Here is an 8,656-nt window from a genome sequence, read left to right as displayed (position 1 = left end):
CACCAGTTTGGCTGTGCCAACCAGCAGCCCCGCTCCAGCTGGGCTGTGCTCAAGCAGAGGCTGGTGGAAGCATTTCCCTGCTCCCCCCTGCAGCAGGTTTGCTTTGGAGGGAGGCGAAGGCGTGAGCAGGCTCCCCGCAGCTCTGGCTCCAGAAAGCCGCAGCACTTATTGACTTAAACACAGAGATGACATCCATCCCCATGGCTGCTTTCCACAGGCAGGGCTAAATCCCCTGGTCTTTTATAAATCCACTCCCCTCATCCAGCTGCAATTGCTGAGCCTTTTATAAAGCCTTTCAAAACTATTGCCATCAGCTGCTGCTGGGGTAGAAATGACACGGCCCGGTGTGAAGTTTTGGGCTCCTGTGCAGCTGACCCTAGCAGCAGCCGCCTCAGAGGGGCTGCGTGCATGCCCTCATTTCTCATCCGCTTGTTGCCATGCGTGGCATGGGAAGGGAGAATCATTTAATCCAGAAACATGAGCATTCCTCCCATTTCCCTCCCCATCTACCTGCTCCTGGCTTTGTTTTTCTCAATCCGCTGCCCTGGGGAAGATGCCGCAGCGGAGTTCCCTAGGGCTGATGCCTTGTGTCGCTGCTTCCACGGGCACAGTTAAACCCCCGCGTGTTTTACAGACAAATTCTCTCTGGGCCATTGAGCCACTGGCCGTGGCACCCACGAGGGAGGGGACCCAGGTGACGCTGCGAGGTGTCTGCCCTTAGCTGGGCTACCAGCACGCGGAGGTGCTGTCCCCGGCAGAGGCACCCATGGGCGCCCAGCCGGCGCAGCCTCCTGCCCCGGTGCCGAGGCTGCTTCTCCTCCCGCGCCTCATGGATTGCGCAGCAGAAACCATTACTGCAACGAGAAACCCAGGAAGGTCCTTTTTCCAGCTCTTGGGCTTTTATTGACTCAGAATGGCTGCCAAGCCTATAAATAAATGTTCCTTGAGCTAAATATAGCAGCCACTGAAATAGGCTGCTGGCTATTTATTTAGCTTGTGGCCTCTTTGAAAGCTTGCCAGTCCGTACTGCCTTTACCTTCTCGCCATCCCCCCCCAGGCTGCGGCCACCCACCGTGGGAGCACGACTGAGTCAGTGCCGGGAGAAGGGGTCACAAAAAGTCAGCCCTGTCTCCGCAGGGCAGGAGAGCCAGGGTGGCAGGGGCCGTCAGCCGGAGAAGTTTCAGCCCCTGTCCCCCTGCCCAGAGAGCTGGGGGGTCCCCAGGAGGGACATTTGCTGGAGCAGTTGGGCCGGGGCTGAGCCAGCCACAAGCCGGTTTCCTCTCCTGGGAGGACTCAGGACCTTTTTCCAGCACTGGAATCTGGAAAAGAAAATTTATTTCCCGCAGGCTTTCCAGCATTAGGTGTCGTGCATTGCTTTTACAAACTTTGCAGAGTGTAAATACTTCTGATGCACAGAGATGCTGCATGTCAGGACTCTGAGGGCACCCAGGGGCACAAGCTGACTCCCACCCCTGCACCCCTGCTCAAGCCAGGACACCCAGACCTGTGCCCTGAGCCATGCCCCGGCTGTGCCCCGCTCTCTGTCCCCAGCTGCCAGCTGGACCTCGGGCAACGCTCAGCAGTGTCCCCACTGCTCGTGGCCGGACCCCCAGCTCAACCCTGCTTCATTGCATGTTGGGGGGATGCCATCCACCACAGGGGTGAGATGAGCCCTTCCTAGGGCACTGCACTCTGAGATCCTCCGTGGGATGCGTGTTCCTCCAGAGCCCTGTTGGCCGTGTGTCCGTGCAAGAAGGGATGGGCTTCACCCCTCCGACACTGACAGCAAGCAAGGTGAGGACTGCGCTTGTGCCACAGACACCGCCCTACACCATGAGCCTAACAGAAATAGGATGCTGCTTAATTTGGGCTGTGATGACTTCGCTGCAGACCCATGCCAGCAAAGGGAAAAACTCCATCACTCCCTGGAAAGCCACATTCACTCCTGGAGCAATCCAAGACATTAACAACACTTAGCACTTACAGGGAGTTTTGCTAAACATGAGCTAATCCTTACAACACCCATGGGAAGGAGAAAAGTAATTATTGTTATTGGGCTTGATTTTCCTTTCCCATGTACCCCTGCAGATTGAGATCAGCTCTACCAAACTCGGAGAGCTCTAGAAATCAGTGGAGAATCCCGCTCGCCCCAGCTTGTACAAATAGGAAACCTGGAGCAAAAAGGTTATTTGCCAAAGGCCGCCCGGGAAGGCAGAGATGGAGCCAAACTAGTGCACGGGGGAAATCTGGCCCCCAGTCCTGCTCCTGCACCACCTGGCTATCGTTCCCCAATTAATAGGGTAATTCTGGTCTCCTTGCAGGTCCTCACCTGCAGGATGCCAGAGGGATGAGGCTCCTTTGTATCACTGCTTACCTTCCTCTCCACAATGTCACTTCACAAGGTGGTGAGATACCTTGCTCTCGGCGGCAGTAGATGCAGACAGGGTTCGTGAGTGTATTGGTTTGGAGCACTACTGCGGTGAGTCCCAAAATTCCCACCCGTGACCCCCCCTTCCAGAATCACAGCCTTGGACCTGCTGCCAGGTCTGGTTGACCCCACCGGCACTCAGCCACTGCGTCACAGCCCCTGTCGCTGTGCCCAGTGCAGCACCAGCGGCACGGGGGGAACGGAGCCAACGGGCCCGTGCCTGGGCATGTCCCAGCCGTGTGGAGGCAGAGCAAGGCTGGCTTAGAGAGCTGAGGTGCTGCTGGGGTCCCTCCTGGGGAGCGGGGTCCCTCCTGGGGCACAGAGGGGCTGGGCTGGGATGCCCTGGGTGAGAGCAGAGGCCAAAATGAGGGTCAATTCCCTGGCTGGCTCCTTTTCAGGGGGAAAGGGCAGTTTTAGGGGGGGTCCTAAAACCAGGAATGCTCCCTGGCCACACTTCAGTTGAAGCCCGTGCACTCAATGTCTGAGTGGAAATACTGTCTGTCGGCGGTACCCAGATGATGTCATGTAGTTTTCCAGGCTTCTGGTCTGAGCCAGCAGCTCGAGCCAGTATGACTGGAGATGCTTAATTTAGAAGGAGCCTGAGCGCAACCGAGCCCCGACCTCTGTGGCACCCCTCTGCCACCTCCCTTCCCTGCTGATGCAACCTTGGCTGCAGCAGGGATGTCAGGCTGCCTCGGAGGTCGCTCCTGGGAAGCTCAAAGGGGGACCCTGCTGTGCAGGTGGGAAGGGGGGATACTTCAGGGGCCAGGCGAGGGTGATGCTCAGTCTGTGCTGCCCACTTTTCCTGGGACAGGGTACCTCCGGGTCCCTCTGGCCAACACGCGTGGCAGAGGAGCACCCGTCTCCCCAAGGGCATTTTCCCTCCCTTCAGCTCCCCAGCACAGCAGCAGCCACCCTCCTCATCCTCACACGCCGTCTCTAGTCTGGGTTACTGCAACTGAGCCTCAAGCTGGCTCCAGGGGTTTTTTAGTTGGAAAGCAAATGTTCTCCCCCACTGACACCCCTTAACCTGCCTGCTCTCCCTCAGCAGCATCTCCTGATGGGCGAGTGGCTAAGAATAGCCCTGCCACTGGCTCCGGGCTGGTGCTGTTTGCTCAGTGACTCAGAGCTGGCCGGGCAGGCACTTACTCAAAGAGCTCCATTACTCATCTGTCTGCATTGCCCCAAGGATGGGGTTTGTGTCTCTCGCTTGCCTTTCCCTTAAAGATGCTTTATTTATCTCTTTTTAATAAAGCTGCCATCCACAAAGAGAGGTGATTATCCTGCTGTGGATTTACCACTAAATATGTGTGCCCCGACCCAAAAAGCTGCAACCCCCATCGATCATGCTGGCAGCCCCTCGGTATTGCAATACTTGTTGCCCTGCTAGGAGGGAGCTGTGTGGGCAGGAGCAGGGCAAGAGAAAATGCCTCCCAAAACCACATTTCATGGCACCAGGGTAAACATACAAAAATCTTCTCCTCTAGAAAATCCCATCCATGTTGAATGCCAGCATGGACCTGGCTGTGCCCAAATCCAACTGGCCGCTCAGATGCCTGCAGCATGACCCAGCTGCTCCCAGCTTGCTCCCAGCCCACACTAATTGCAGCCTCCTTCCTCTCCACAGCATCTCATTGCCAGTGGGTGCTGCAGTGTCTGCAAAACACCTTGGCAAATTAAAACAGGCCTCCATGTTAAAAAAGCGGCTCCATTTCCAAACAACAAAAAGGCAGCATCTTCCCCATCTGGTTTGCTCCCCTGAGGCACCGTCTGAGTCACAGCCAGTCCGGCTGGGAACAGAGCTGCATCCTGACCAGTGCGCATCTGTGTCCGCAAGGCGCTGCTGCCAGCGCTGCTGGGGGAGCGCACAGCTCCTTCGCGTGCCCTGCCAGCGCAGGGACAGTTGCTCAGAATGTGGCAAGCACGGTGTCGGCAGCAGAGCTGGAGGAGGTGAGGTGGGATGGCATTTTATTCTCCTGCTGCTGTTTCAGCCCCATAGTCCCCCTGTTCTCTTCTTCAGGCTCTACTGGCTTTGCCAACCCTGCTGCTTCAAGGCATCACGCTTCAGCCCTCCCATCATCATGGGGCCTGTTACTCCAACCCGAGATGCTTCACAAAGCCTCGGCAGCACCGAGAGGGCTACCCGAGAGCAGACACAGCCCCCATGCCAGGGCACGCCTGGGGACCCCAAGGTAGGGCTGCTTTGTGTCTTGCAGAGAAACGTGTTGGGTGCAAACAGATCCACCCTGCACGGAAGAGGGCAGCTGGTCTGGATTAGGGCTGGGGTGCTTTTCCTCATCACCCTGCCCTGGGTCTCTACAAAACAGATCATAAGGGCCTGATCCTGCACCACTAATATAGCGGGGAGCCTTTCCATCCGTCCGGGATGAGCTGCCCCCCAGTGCCTCTCCTCAAAGCCCTGCACCGGGGAGCCAGGGGCTCAGGCCTCGGAGCAGACTGTGTCCCAGGTTTGCAGCACCAAGCTCAGCCAAGGCTGACAGCAGCCAGGGGTGCAGGACAGAGGAAAGCGGGTGAACATCTGCCTGCAAGCTGGAAATGAAGCCCCTGCATGGCCTGGTAAACGTATTTGTATGCTGCCTCCATCCCAGTGACCTCCCCTCAATGTCAGCCCGTGGGGCCACCTGGCTGGTCATGATGCCATAGGAGAGCAGGACCAAGCTGCCAGGCTTGCTCCCATCTTGCAGACCCCACTGCGGTCCCACGGCATCCGTCACACCCCCAAGGGCTGCCAAGTGGCTGGTGGCAACCCAGGGGACCGAGGGCACAGCAATGGCAGCTCACGCCGGAGGAGGCAACGGGGCATCAGCGGCCAAACCCAGCGGTTTGTGGGACACCTCTCCCCGGCACCTGCCGCAGGGCCGGGCTCTGCGCAGGCTGGAGGGCCGCCCCGAGCTGCCCGGGGCAAACGCCGTGCCCCGGCCCTGCAGCGCCAGCCCCGGCAGCGCCCCGCCTGAGCGAGGCGTGCGAGCGGCCTCTAGTGGCAGCTCCCGGCGGCTCAGAAGCTCCTTAAACCGCCACAATTTTTCCCTTGCAACACCAGGCGATGGAAAGGGAAGTTTACCCTCATTTCATGTCCTTCAGGAGTGCTCGGGGCGATACTCGGTGCTGGACTGCTGGACAAACCTCGTTTTGCAAGCGTGCTGTAGTGCCTCTGCAGGCATTCCGTACGAGGAGGAGGAGGAGGAGTGAGGGATGAAGGTGAACGGCTGCTCACATGCCTTGCTGGACAGATGCAGGACAGAAGTCCAGAGGATGAAACTGTCTGCAAGGCAATAGCCCACGGTGGGACAGGACACCCCCAACCTGCCTCTGGCCCCACCAGGCTGATGATGAAATGAGGAAGGGCAGGTGCCCACCCCTGCGCTTCAGCTTTGAAATCTTTTGCACCCTACAGCTGCAAATCACTGCGTCAGAGCAAGGGCATCTGGTCCAGTGGCTCGGCAAGCAACCTGCGCTCCTGCAGCCTGGCTGGGAGGGACACGCCAGCTCTGGTCTCCATGGTGTCCGGTCCCCATCTCATCTCCAGCACATCAGCCATGCGTGGTACCAGGAAAGGGAAGGGCTCCACGTGTTCCTAAGAGCCATATCCATCCTGCTTCACTCACCTGAACCATGTGATTGAAGTCTTTTGCATCCCTCAAGCCACTGAGGACCTGAAGGCGCCAAGTGTTGGGCTGCTGACAGGTGGCTGGACAAGATGCCACAGTTCTCTCTACTTCTAGGAGACCCTGCTCTGCACCCCAAAACTCCCATACTGGCATCCCAGCCTGTCGTCTTCATCAGCAAGAGAGGTGACAAGTCATCCTTCCAGACTGTGTCCCCCATCTGTGACCCACATGTGCCGTCCTCAACACCAGGAGCTGAGAGAAGCTCAGCTCATCATTTCGGAGTGTGCAGGAATGCTGCTTCCTTCAGCCTGGCTTCACGGCTTGGCTTTGGCTCTGCCCTGGCATCCCCGGGGCACAGTGCAGTGACGAAACGTCTGCATTCGGGCTGCAGGAGCCTCCGCACAGCCGCTGCTCGCCAGACTTGGTGGTGCCCCGAGCAAGGGCCAGACTGCCTTGTCTCCAGCCAGGGATCATTAACCTTCCTCCACCAGAGACATTCCTCAGACCTTGCTGATGCCAAGCAAAAGTACATCATAAAGTCAAAGTGCTGCTGGGGCTGCCTCTCCCTGCCCTGCTTTCCTTGTGAATTGCTGCACAGGCCACCCATTAGGGACAACACCCAGGACGTGCAGGAGATGTTCCCCACAAGTACCTGGCACGCCTGCCCCTCGGTCGCTGAAAACCTCTGGGACAGGCTGTCGCAGATGACCAGGATATTTTGGTCATGCCGCCCCTGAGAAAATGCCTTTGTGCCATTTTTACCCCTACTGCAGGGGGAGCCCAGAGAGCTGTGGGTTCAGCCCTGGGTGCCAAGCTGAGAGGCGGACACAGAAGGTCCGGACAAGTCGGAGATGGGAGAAGAGCAAATTCCATCAGGGTGAAGGCGCTGGCTGAGCGGTGCCCGTGGGGCTGGAGCTGAGGCCGTGATGTCAGCCCAGTGGGATGCATTCCGATGCCTCTGAACTTTCTGCCCTCCCTTCTCCCCTCTTGGCCCACAATTAGTCCTCTGGGTCACACACGGCTTCTGAACTGCTTTCAGCTCTGATGAGTTTGCTTACTTGTGGAAACCTGAGAAAAAAAAGAGAAAATTCAGTATTCCTCCACAAATCCTGTTTGCCACGTTCTCCCCAGTTCCTCGTGCTGCAGCACTGGGTGTCGGGCTGGCGCAGGGGAGGCAAACCCTGCCAGGCAAAGCAGGGGCAGGCAGGGAACGGGAACAGCTGAGGCTTAGGTGCCCCCAGCACCAGGCCATGGGCATGCGCTCCTGAGGGTAACTGGTTTCACCCCGTCCCACGAGTATGCCCCTTGCACCCCTCCAAAGCCAGGCAGCCAGGTGCCCAGCAGAGCAGCAGTGGGAGTACGGAGATTTCTTAGGAAGAGGAATAACCTCCTTGGGCAGGGGAATCATCCTTCCTCAGGGTATTTTTATATCAGAGTGGACGCGACCAGCGAGATAACCCAGCTCACTGCAGGGAGTCATCCAACTCAGGTAACCTCTGCGTTTTTGCCAGCTCCACCGTGCACTTGATAGCACCCAGCCAAAGACCAAGCCTTGCTACCCCTCCTCACCCACAAAGAAACACCAGAGAAGTGATGAAAAAGGATCCTCCTGCACAGCCGGTGCCACCGACAGAGCCGCAGAGATGGTGCCAAGCCTTTCTCCAGGCGGACAGGCTGCCCTTGGCTCTCGCACCCACCAAAGCTATTAGCAATGAGCTCACCCGTCTATTATCGCTGATCCAGGGAGTCTGGAGGCGCTCGGAAGTGCAGCTATCGATCCACGACTCTTACACGTCCCCCTCGGGCCTTCAGTTTCAGGAAACCTCTTTGCCTCTCCCCTCCTTGTCTCTCCTCCACAGCCTCCAGGAATGTTTTTCTGAGGGACCTTGGAGGTGGGAGTTAAGGGAGAAGTACGGAGGACTGCAGTGAGAAGGACAGGGACTTAGCCCGGCCAGCACCGCCTGTTTGCTTTGGCTGGCTTCGTGCTTTATCCATCCTCTCTGCCTTCCTCAGTGGAGGAAGGGGAGGACGTTTTCCCCCAGGTTAAGGGAGGGGAAGCTTGGTGCCTTGCGGAGGAACCTGCCCTATGTGGCCTCTGCACGGACCTTCTGAAGGGGCTGTGCCCATGGCCATGTCCTCCCCTCCCCCTCCCACGCTTTCAGAGCTGTCAGCATGACCTGTGCCAGCCGGCAAACAGGCAGCTGCATCTCTGCAAACTCACCGCGGCGGCACAAGCAGATAAGCCTGTTATTCTGCCGGGGAGCACTCAGTTATGGTAACGATCAACTCAGCAGCACCAGCACCCCTTGGGCTGCTTCTCCCATCCATTCAGGTCCACCCTGCCCAAGCAACTAGGTGGCAGGGTGAGGAACCACGCTGGGCAGCTGGGGCATCAAAAGAGACTGGTGGAGCTACACCCAGAAACCATGTCATCTGCTCTGGACCCCTTTCCTAGGTATGAAGCAAACAAGCTGCTGCCCAGCCCCTGATAAAACGGGCTCCCTCGCTCCCCCTGCATCCCCAGGAGGACTTCCAGGTGCCTGGGTGCACTTCATAAATGACTAATGAGCCACGGCAAACATTAGTGCTAGTGCCGGCT

This window comes from Falco cherrug, chromosome 10 (assembly GCF_023634085.1).
Source record: "Falco cherrug isolate bFalChe1 chromosome 10, bFalChe1.pri, whole genome shotgun sequence".
In the NCBI taxonomy this organism is placed as follows: domain Eukaryota; kingdom Metazoa; phylum Chordata; class Aves; order Falconiformes; family Falconidae; genus Falco; species Falco cherrug.
This window is presented reverse-complemented; position numbering follows the sequence as displayed.